This window comes from Chamaea fasciata, unplaced genomic scaffold (genome assembly GCF_029207755.1).
Source record: "Chamaea fasciata isolate MVZ Bird 193981 ecotype frontalis unplaced genomic scaffold, bChaFas1.0.hap1 SCAF_9, whole genome shotgun sequence".
Classification (NCBI taxonomy): Eukaryota; Metazoa; Chordata; class Aves; order Passeriformes; family Sylviidae; genus Chamaea; species Chamaea fasciata.
In genome coordinates, this window is record NW_027094094.1 from 27581856 (window position 1) to 27594035 (window position 12180).

The 12180-nt window shown below is 38.5% G+C and overlaps 1 protein-coding gene across 3 annotated transcripts in view; it reads left to right on the forward strand.

The window, feature by feature from the left end:
* GRID1 (glutamate ionotropic receptor delta type subunit 1) overlaps nt 1-12180 on the forward strand; it is a 483633-nt gene that overhangs the window by 396429 nt on the left and 75024 nt on the right. The gene's annotated exons all lie outside the window — the stretch shown is intronic.

Here is a 12180-nt window from a genome sequence, read left to right on the forward strand (position 1 = left end):
ATGTTTTAAGTATAGCTGCTGCAAGAATTTGAGACAAATAAATAAAAAAATTGGGAGAAGATAATTTCCAAAATGAAAGATGCTCTGTCATGAAAAGTAAAGATTGACCTATCAGTGGTAGCTGGTGAAACAAGGACTGCCAAGGGTTATAAGGCAGTTAAAATGGTTTCATGGGATTATTAACATAAATTGTCTTGTTCTGTGAAGGTTGCCTTGAACACGCTCAGGCAGAGGGGATGCTCCAAAAATATATGAAGCACTTAGTTGAACAGTGAGGTTCTGATTGGAACCCATGTAGTAAATAGTTTCTAAACTGCCCAGATGGTTGAAATACAGACATTACTGTGGTATGATCAGTGGGTCCTACATTAAACAGAGCTGACCAAAGAAGATGTCACAAATAATTAAAATATGCACGATATCTTATTTTCATTTGGCCATTGGTTTCTGTGATTTGCTTTGATTTGTCTGAATTACAGAAGTGTAAGTGGAAAAACAAGCAAAGAACTTGTCTTTACATAATCATCTTTATCAGCTAAACATGAGATTCTTTCAGAGTCTAATTTGGCACAAGGATTCTGGACATGGAGCCAAAGTTTTGCAATATCTATTAGAAATTCAACAGAAGGGAGACAAGTATCTGAAATCCATAAAGTTCCAGGAGATATAATTGAAAATTTTCTGTTGCCAAAAATATGCCTCTGAACACTTCAGTTTGGCTCTTACAGTGTGGTGACCAGAAAAGGCTGTTTCTCAGTCCACTTCCCTTTCTAGAAGATTGAAAATGAGGAAGTCTTAAGTTTCAAAGATTATGTGAATCGTAAAAGATTATCTTACTGTCTTAATTTTGGGAAAAGTGTTGCTATTTAATAAAGCAAGGTTGTTTAGGTGGTGTAGGAATCAGTCCTGGTTCTCAGACAGAAGTATGCTCCCCGCTTTATGCACAAGTATGCAAACCAGAAGTATCTGGTGCCATGTGAGATGCTGTGGACTACCCCACTGTTTCCAGCTGCCAGTCCAGAAAAGCTTGAGTGTCCTGTCTGTGCTTTGTTATCCTTAGCACATGGATGCCATGGGGCATTTAAGTTTGATCCCATTTTGTTACAGAATTGTCAAGTGACTTTGCATAAGTCAGGTACTCGCTTGATGCATCAATATTTGCCTTCCAGTAAAATTGGCATGAGCACCCCAGAGCATAGGACTTGAGCCTTACAGGCAAGCTGGGATGTGTGAGTATACATTATAAGGTGTTTTCTAATGTGCATTTCAAATATGGTACCACAGAGACAAATGCTCTCACTTTGGTATGTGAGCAGCACACTGACCAAATTGACACATAATCCAAAGGTGTGAGGTGGAGATAACTAAAATATCACTCAAAAGCAACCACAAAGCAAAGAAATAAGTAAAATGACTAAATGGGAAAATTACTGACAATGGCTGACCTGGTATACTACTGATTACTTTTGATCCCTAGTGTGCTACTTTGAGGTTGTGCTGCTTGGTGGTTAATATAGAAAGGCTTAACTCTTCGGGTGTTAAATGCAGAACACTATTGAGTTCCCAAAAATTGAAAGGGAGTATAATTCTAAATGGGTAAAAAGCTAATGGCTGTGGAATACTGCTCTGAGCTAAAATGAAGTTCTGGAAATTATCCTTTCATTCTAATATATAGAGAGAGTAAAAAGTCAGCAGTATGCTGCACAAGTTTGGAGAAGAACTTGGAAGAGATGATACCTCTTAGAGCAAAATTACCGTGGAACTACTGGAATTCAATTATTTAGGCAGCCTGACTTTATTATTGCAGCAAAAATACGTTACGGCTTAGAAGTACTTTTAAAGGCTCAGAAAGTCATGCTTGTCTTATGTATATTACTTGAGTGAGAGACCAGTTCTGATCTATTGTCAGTTTCTTCCGTTTCAGCCTTTGGTCAGGTTTAGCTGTGGAGGCATGTATTTTGGGTAGAAAACAGAGGGCTCTTTCTTCATGGTTTTATTTATGTATGGAGAGCATCTGTAGTTATTCATCCCTGTCCAGACCCTACAAGGCATCTTTGCACTTAGGATCAGTGACAGGGTAGGGCAAAACACTCTAACATTGAGTGTTGAACCTTAGAGAGAATCCAGTCAAAAGCTTTTAATTGGACTTTTAACGCTCAGCATCCCTTACAAAGTTTTTTGGGGATCATTTCCACCAGAAAGATGCCTGGGAGGATGTCCAAGTCAGTAACTGAAATCTGCAGGAATTTTCAGAGCTATTTTTGCAGAGGCATCTTGACTCTCCAGTTGTCCTGAAATCTGTTTTTTCCACAGACCATTTTTCCTTCCACCAGCTGTGGTTTAGTTGTGATTGCACCTAAATAAATGTATTTCATTGCTCAGTGTAGCTTCTTTATTCCACAAGTCACTTGGTCTTCTCCTTTCTTACTCAAGGCTAACACCATGTGGCTTTGGTTAAGGCCCACAGAGGCATTTGTGTATTTTGTGTGTTTCCATTTGTTTTTCCTTTGGGTGTACTTTAGTGAAGGGGAAACTTCAGAAAATGCTCAAATTTCTTTGGTTTAGACATGAAAGAACAGGGTATGTCCCTCAAGGTATATCACCTTGTTTTACAAAAGGCTCAGGTAATTGCCTTCTATTCATTGTGTATATGTGGAGGTTTACAAAGTGGTGTGCATTCATGCTTAAAATAGAGATTTGTGTGGTGGCTTATTGGGGCATTTGAAAGTTGAGGACTGCTGGAGTAACTGAAAAAGCTTAAATGTCTACTGCTTGATAATTACCACTATGATTTACATTCCCAGTGTCTCTTAACACCTTCAGAAATAGCAACCAGAGTATCTGTATATTAAAAAAAAAAAAGAAAAATAAGTGGATGTAAAGTGAGTGATAAGGGAACAGAATAGATCAAAAAGGAAAAAGCAAAAATAAAGCTGATGTCCTACTTTCACAGTCCAATGATTGTAGAAGGGGAAAGGAAGGCAGGACTACATTAATTCACTCCTTAGTGACTATCTATATTATTAGCTCTTATTAATGGAAAGCCTTGATGGAAGTTTCAGAACATCTGGGCTGCTTCATACTTCTGATGTTCCTGCACTTGGATAGATCCTACACAGTATAAGAGCTGGACAATCCAGCTGTGAAGGCAAAACTAAGGGAGTTGGAACTCTAGGGTGGCTTTCCTGGCAAGTCACCGCGTCACTGTGAGCTCTTGAGGTGTAGACATATTTATTCTTGTCTGGCCATGTGTGCAGAGAGCACTGTAACAGCTAACATGCCTTGCAGGGATATGGATAGGCTAAGTTAGATGTCACCTGTAAGGAGCTTTATGATAATCTTCATCTTCCTCTTTGGCAGGAAGATCTTCTCTAAGTGTGAAACGATGTGGGTATTCAGTTTACTTCATGACAGGGAACATATTTTTTCTAAAGCAATCTGCATTTCTTTCCCAAGCTGGCTGTAATGAAGGCAGAATTAATGGTTTGCACACATTTTGTATTTCATGAGAAGCATTCTGTTCAAAATGATGATGTTTATGATTGGTAATTAATTTCTGTCAGTTGGTATGTTTTTGGTTTTTTTAATTAGATTTTCTTGAAATATCTTCAGCTTTGTAAACAGTTATAGTTTTTTCCTACAGCACGTCTCAGGCAGACCGCAGAAATCACTGTAAGTAGTTTCTGTGATATGTTTCACAGTTGTTGAAACCACATTTTTGAATTCTGATACCATGCTTTAGTTGGGATTGTTACTTTTAGACAAAACCTCATTATTATCATGATGACAAACCCTATGTTTCTTATTCATTGCAAAAACAAATGCTGTTTTTAGACATCTGCAGTATCAAGTGCTTTCACCTCCAAGAATATTGCCAAATCCCATTATATGCTGCTAAAAGTTGTATTTACACCAAAAGAATTATGTGGTTCCTACCATAATGGAATCAGTTTTACTTACGTGGAAAAATACATAACTTAATTGCCTGGGTGCAGCTGTAAAACAGATCCCTGCCTCCTGTTTGAGCGCTTCATAAACAGGCGCTTGGGTGTAGTATTTCAGTTTTACCTCTTTGGCCAAGATGTCTTTCTTGTAATGTAAGACAACTTGTGGCTACTTTTGATCACCAAAATCCTTCTGTTGCTTTACAGAGGGAAGGGCGAATTGTCCTCTCCCTCTTGGTAGAATGCAATTTCCACGTGTTTACATTTGGTTAAACTTTCTGCTTGAGTTGTGGTTGTTGTGGTTGAGTGTCATGGTGGAATAATTTGGAAAAAGAGCATTGTGATTCATCCTAAGACCACAATGTGTCAAACTGAAAAAACAACTGAAGTATTTTACTCAAAATAATAAACCCCCTTAAGTTTTTATTTCTGATTTTCTGTGATGTATATGAGGACTAAAAGTAAATGTATTCCTTGCATATTCCATAAGTTGATTTATTCACGGTGAAAAATGCAGCTTAACATATAAGAAATGGCTATGATCAATTTTTAAATCATAGAAGAAACATAATAATGTTGCACATTTTGGTTTATTTTTTTCCCTGAAATAAAGTGGGGTCACTGCTTGCCCAAGTTCTGCAATTTGAACTTTATTTTCTCCCAGTTGAAATATACTTAATGTTGTGTATGCATTCATTGTAAAATTCTAGCTGAATTATTTCACTGAGGAGTGGGTAAGCAATTTTAAAAATGTGTTTTCTGTTGCAGATATGTGATACATAGATCTTTTAAAGTTTCTTTTTTTTAAATTCTAAATTATGTTTTTGGAAAGCATTGCTAATGGGACCTATGCTTGTGTATAAACTGTTACTTGTATTTGGAAATTGTGCCAGTGTCAACACCGAGTAAAAGGGCTGTCTTGCAAATTTGAGTTGGAAGTTCTCCAAGCATAAGATCGTGCTGGTCTTCCCCTTTGGAAGGCTGTTTATTTGACATTTTCACAGCCTGAAGCTCGAGGGTAGATTTTAAAAAGCAGTCATATCTGAGGTAAGAGTGGGGCCAGGACAATTAGGGTGCTGCAGAAGTTTCCACAGCCACATATGCCACTACCTGTATGTTCAGAAATTCTGTTTAATTTCTAAGTCACATATTGTATCATACCTACCAGGTTATAATGAATTGTGGGTGTAACATTCTCCTTTTTTCACGCACATGCAGTAGTGCATAAAATTGGATAATAGGAGTGCTAAAACCAGCCTTGTAAAAACAGTTGCATCTTTAATTATGGAGTTTTCACCAAAACTCCTGTAATTTATTGATGAATCCTAGGAGGATATTCAGAGTGGGATGACAAGAAAAGCCCCTTTCTGTAGTTCAGCTCATGAAGAATCTGTGCTAAAGTGTAGACACTGTGAAAAAAATGTATTTCCATACAGCAACAGGTCAAGATTTACTGAGCTTAACAAAGAAAAAGAAGTCTTAGAAAAAAACCTACAAAAATATTTTAACCTTTTTTGGAAATCTAAAAATGGAGATTATTTACAATTTTCTTTTTCACAGTATCAATCTTGAACAAAGGCAATGAGCTCACTACTCCAGAAAAGAGGAACAGTCTGTCTTTTTTAATTTCCTGCCCTGAGAAAGATCTTTGATCTATGACTGTTGTTTAAAATTCACACCTATTCCAGAACTTTTTGTTGAATGTCAGAATAACTTTTTTCAGTGTAATGTCTGTTTAGCAAAAGTGCATCAAAAGAAAACAATAATAATGATAATAATAGTGCCAAAATACTGTTATCCTAACTGTCAGATGGAATAGATGTCATCTTGGCTTTTATAAGGACATAAACTAAGGAGATCTAACATGTCTTCATTTAGAGCATGATCTCAGTGTCAGGGACAGTTGCAAGGACTGAATGTTGAGGGAGACCATGCAGAGTGTCTTCTCTGCAGTATTTGAAAAATGTGTTTAATTCGTCTAATGGTTGCTGCCTTGTATCATTTGATAAACTGCAAATACATGTAGGCCAAGCATAATTTATGAAGTAATTTATTTCAGCAGTAATATTAAAATCCAGGGTAGCTCTGGTGCCTGCCTGTGATTGCTCTGATATATTCAATATGTCCAAAAGTGGATCTTTAAATATAGGTAATCTATTTGGCCATGCTTCCATCATAGTTAATAAAAATGAAGGAACTTTATGGTTTCTCTTTAGTCTTATTAAAATAAACAACATAAATAGAAGTTTTCTGCCATTTCATGCCAGATTATATCGCTGTATGTGACTAGATACTTTCACATGCAGGTTTTCAAAAGACAGGTTTAATGACAAGATTTCTTTGTGATCAGCCCAAATATGGGGCATGAGGAACTTCCATGTCACTAAGTGGCAGGAACTATCTGACTAAAGGTATTGATGCTTTTAGTTCCTGGAGCCTTACCTGAGAGTAGTTCTAGGCAAGTACAACAATCAGCAATTGCTTACGTGGAAGAAAAAAAGCTAATATTTAGTAACCAGGAGCGTGGGTGATACTTAATTGTATGAGAACATTTCAGTTGGAGTAGTTCTGGCACCATCTATAATTTTCTTAAAGCTTTATGTGCAATTTATTCTGCCATAAGATTAATAATACAGTGAGGTGTAAGTTTGCTTTGCAGGATTGCTGTCTGAGCTGTATTGAATCTAAACTGAGCTCATGCTCTCAAGATGCTGTTCAATACCAAACTACAAGACCACTGTAGATATTTACATTTCAGCAGCACCTGGAGGCTGTGGTTTTGTAGTACCAAAAGATGTCCGGGTAATTAAATGTATGATTATTGTGTAATATGTAATCCATGTGGTTGTGTGTTCAGAAATCTGCCACTGCTGTTTTGCCATTCTGACAAGAAAATGCTGTCATAATCCAAGTTTGGAGAACATTCAGTACTGGGACTTCTCCAGGGTGTTTGCCAAGGTAGGGATGAATATTTCTCTGCATCAGGTATAAGGTGTGACTTTCAGGGTAGGTATAGCAAACAGTGCTGCTCATGGCTCAAACTTGCAGAGAAAGCAGCTCCCTCCTGGAACAGAATCCAAAGTTGTGTCTGCTTTTTTCTTTCTTTTCTTCTAAATTTTAAAATAATAGGGAGTGAAGTATTCCATAGTAGGCTTTCCAAGCTTTCTCAGTAATACTACAAGGTAATTGCACTAGAGAAACAAGTGTTATTACTCCATGGCTTTTGGGTTTTCATTCTAGGGCAAGAGAGGGCAAAAGAGAACACAAAACATTTACTTTTTGAGCATGAGGGAAGTGCACTGAGATTTTTGTTGTTATTTTTCATTAACTCTGATTGGTTTCTGAGTGTTCAGTGGAGGACTGTTCCTCAATTGACTCACTGAAAGACCATTCAGGGCTTTCTTCTTTTTTTTTTGAGCACAAATAGGAACACAGAAACCAGTGAAGTGAAAAACACAGTTTTGCTGGCTGAGCTGGCTTAAAATGAAAAAACGAATCTGAATCTAGGGTAGAGCCCACAGACTCTGCTGCTCTAGTGTGACTCTTATTACAGCACTTTTCAGTTCCTTTCTTAATTCAAACAGAATGTCCAGTCTAGTCAGGATCTCAAGGAGAGTCTCTTATGTCAGAGGCTTGCTCTCTGGGTTTGCTTCTCTTCCTCTCAGGCATCCCCCAGTTTCAGGCCCAGCTGATGGTTCTCACTCGTGTGTTGTGTTCTGTGCCCCATAAACTTCTCTCTGTTGAGGAGAGAAGCCACAATGCCTCAAGAAATCCAGGGTGACTCTATGTGCAGACTGGCTATGAAAGGTTGGTACCTTCCTCTGCTGCCCAGCCACACCCTTTGTAATAACACTCAGCTTATTGTCATATTTGAACTGAGGAATTAAATAGATTCCATCCATTCTCCAAATCTATATTTATTTCATTCCTGTTTCTATTTTGAGTGACAGATGAATTGTTCAAAGATCTATAGCTAACAATGGCTTGATTTATTAGAAAAGTAAGGAAAAAAGTGTAAAATGCCTGGTGTTAAATCTCAGAAGAAGAAAGGGAAAAAAAATCGTAAAAGTTTTCATTGTTTATGTAGTGTGCTTTGGTATATTTTTCCTATGGGTGGTATTGCAAGGATTTATTGTCAGTTCTACTGTGTCAGACAGGACTTAACCTCATCATAACACTTTATCCATTATGACTCCTGTTGAATATTTTTAATTATCCACATACCATGCTCCTTTTCTATTCTTCCACTCCCAAGTTGCAGTGCAGAGCAGTCATTTATTGTGGCCAGTAGAGAAGACCAAATGGGAAATATGGATTGGATGGCCTTTTGTGATTATATTCTTTCCTTCTTCAGTGAGGGTCAGATTTTAGAAGGAAAGGAGCTCAGATTACACTAGAAGGGCATTTTTCAGAACTAATCAAAATTTTAAGCTAGTAAGTAGTTTTGGCTTTAGAATAATTACTGCAATTACATTATTTTTTTTAGTATGATGTATTATGATTTTTCAAGTTCACAAGAGGGAGTTATGGCTGAACAAGCACGCTGCAGACAAAACACAGAATAGCTTGGATTGGAAGGGGCCATTTCTCTTTGTCCTGTCACTCTATGAGGGCGAAAAAATCCAGATTCCTTGTACCCACCTTTAGGTAGTAGAAGGTGCTATAAGGTCTCCCTGGAGTCTTTTGTGCAGGCTGGACAACCTCAGCTCTCTCCCCCTGTCTTCCTAGGAGAGGTGCTCCATCCCTCTGATCATCTTCTTGGCCTCCTCTGGGCTTGCAGCAGCAGGTCCACATCCTTGTTTTAAATTGGGGACTCCAGATTTGGATCCTAATATTATCAGGAAACAAATTTTCTTGCCTAAAATACATCAAGTTGCCAAGAACAGGTACAGCGGAGCCTGTTTCTTCATAATATACAGCACTACAGAGAGGATCTTCACCTGCCCGCTGCTCCTGCTGCCTGCCAGATTATCCTTCTCTATTCTCACAGATTTTGAGCAAAATATTCTTTAAGAACCTGTGCTCATTTTGCTTGTGTCTCTGTACAGGAGGATTTATGGTAGGTCTTTTGAGTATTGATACTGGATTTTGAAGATAAACTGCCCGTTTTTTGGCAAAGAGATAGAGTTAGCAGGATCCCTTAAAAGGATGATAAGAATTGGAGCAGTAAGAATCACTTCAGCTTCCTTCCCTCCTGTGTCTCCCTACTCAGCCTGCCCACATTATTAATCTCCATTGCTCCACGGCAGTTAGTCAGGCTGCAGCAAAGATTAAATATCCTTTCCTGTATCTGAATTAACTTTCTAGATGTAGGTGGTATAAAATAGCTACATCAGTGTGCCTACTGCCTCTCTTGCTTTTATTATTTCAGAAATGCTGTCTATTCTGAATTTATAAAAACTGTGGGTATTTCCTGACTTACAAGTTTAGGGTCAGACTAGCAGCAAGGCTCTGTGGGGCCTGACTTTCTAGTTCAAATGGGCCGTTTTAATTCTGATTTTGAAACACCACTCTAGGATAACTCTCTTCTGTAGCTCTGGCTTTCTTCAGTAGGTATTTCATGGACCAGTCCAGAAAGACAGTGTGTGCATTATACTGCTCCAGATCAGTGAGCAAAGGAAAGGATTTTTTCTCCTCCTTTTCCATTAGAAATAAACACATCTTAAACCCAAAGTCGTTTGTGTACAGCCACAATCCTGCCCCATCATTGCTTCAAATCCTTCCCTGTTCTCCATGCTTCCTGTCACCAAAAATAAGCATTAACAATGTCTTCCAGCATAGAAATTGGCATGGCTGTTAGTTTGATCTGAAACCAGAATTTCTATACCTTTCTGTTGGCATCTCAAAAGCACAGAATCACAGGATGAGCTGAGTTGGAAGGGACTTACAGTGATCATTATGTCTAACTCCTGGCCATGCACAGGACCAGCCCCGAGATCACACCATGGGCCTGAGAGTGTTGTCCAAACACTTCTTGGTGCTGTGACCACTGCCCTGGGGAGCCCGTTCAGTGCCCAACCACCCCCTGGGTGAAGAACCTTTTTCTAGTCCAGCCTAAGCCTTTCCCAACCCAACTTCAGGCCATTCCCTCGGCTCCTGTCCCTGTCATGCAGAGGTCAGCAGCACAGTGCTCTGTGGGGAGGTGCACCAGGAGCCCAGGCTGTTAATTTGAGCAATCCAAGAAACCTGGGGATGCGGTGATTCATGAGGAAGGACCTCCAGCTGGCCTGCAACTTAAGCAAGCTGACAAAATCTGTTGATTTAAATACTGGTTTGATTGACAGCATCTCTGCTGAAATCCACTTCAGGACTAGTTCTGTTGCCTTCCTGATGTATTTGTGCTGGAGGATGTCTGGTCTTGGCTGTCTCAGACTTTTTTATGTCACAATGTGCTCAATTGTAAATCCAAATGGTCTCCCGATTTTTGTTTCTGTTAATCATTTGCATAAACATGCTGAATCTTTAAATTTTGGGCAAGACTATAAAGCATGCAAACTCTTATAGATGTATTCTACATCTATAGATTTCACTGCCTCTTAATTTTCTTTGTGGCATATTAGAATCTGGTTTTCATGTCAGTAGCTTAAAAAAACACAAATCAACAAAGATCAGTTCTTCTGGGAGCATTTGGAAGGCTTTATATGGACACATTTTTAGGATGGAAAAAGCACAGCAGTAGGATTCATTATTTTACTTCGGTGTGCTGACTAATGCTGTCAACAATTCAATGTTGAGAAACAAGGCATGCCCACTGGAAATGCAAGGATATGAGAAAGCCAGGAAGAATTTATGGATACTAGTCATCAATAAAGCTGACAGACAATATCAGTGCTTCCTTTAGCTGATTACAAGCTAGAAATACAGCTATGCTTTCCAGACTGTACATTGTATTACAGAAGTTCATATTGCTGTGAGGAAGGGTTTTCCTGTATTATCTCTGCACAGCATTTTGCAGACAGTCCTGCAATGTCCCTCTTAGTTGTTTGGGCTGGCCCAGCTGCCTGGCTGGAGCACAGGCTGGGCTCAGCAGAGGATCTGAGCTCACATCAGGGTAACACACCTGTGGCCCTCCTGGTCTGGTGACTGCACAGGGAGAGCAGCCTCACATCTGCTCAGGGAGTGCAGAAAACTGTAAAGCTGGTGACATTTGGGATGCTTCAGTTGCCTCCAGCACAGGAAATTGTATGTTCCTGTATCACCTATATCAGCCGATGAGGATTTGATAGATATTTTTGGACAATCCCCCCCCAAAAATGGGAACAGGTTGTCTAGTAATAGTTTAGAAAGAAAACCAGCAAATTTGGATATAAAGAAAATGCAGGCTAGCTTAGGATGTGTGGAAGTATTTATTTAAATCAGATGTCATTTTTTAAAATAATAGGTTTTTCGTAGACTTAGTACATAGTTCATCTTCTAGGTCAACTTTTTTCTTAATTTTCAGAAAGTTAGGAATTATTTTTGCCATCATTTTTATCTAGGTGATTTTCAGTTTCAGGAACTAATTCCATGTGGGAAAACTTCTTCTATGTGTATAAATACATGCATTAACTTCTTTCATGTGAAGATTAGGCTTTTATATAAAAACCTAACTAATTTTTACCCCAGTTTCACCAATAACAAACAATAATTCCTTCCACTGTAACTGCAGGCAGTGAGTACAACCAGTGCAGGTGGGGGTTCTGTTTTCAGAAAGGCAGCACTTGTAAGGTCATCCAGATAAACACACCAAACATACAGCAGTCCTTTAGCTTGTTTTTCTCTGCCTCTTGCTTCTCTTTGCAGCCATTCCAGACACCTTTGATTGGCTGTGCATCATTACCGGGCATCTGTATACCACATCTGAGAGTTTATTAAAACCAAGTATTTTCTATTCATGAATGTGTCTCTGATTCTAATTTATAAAGTTTCCTTTATTAAAGCTTACTCTTCACTTGGCATTTCTTTTAATTATCCGAGAGAAAAATGCACAAACTTTTTTTCTTTTTAATTTTTCTTTTGCAAAGACTAAAATATTGAATTCTAGCTAGCTGGACTTTGATGTCTTTCTTCCTACTGCTGCCTTTTGTCTTCATAGAAATATGGTCTCTCTAAAGTCACCTTCATATGAAGACCTTTATACATCTGCCGATCTTTATTTTTCCTTAGTAGAAAATGAGGCTGCCTTGGAAATGGGTTTTGAGTGGATATTTAAATTCCCTCTTCCTCCAAATGTGGCGTTGCTTCACTCTGTATCATT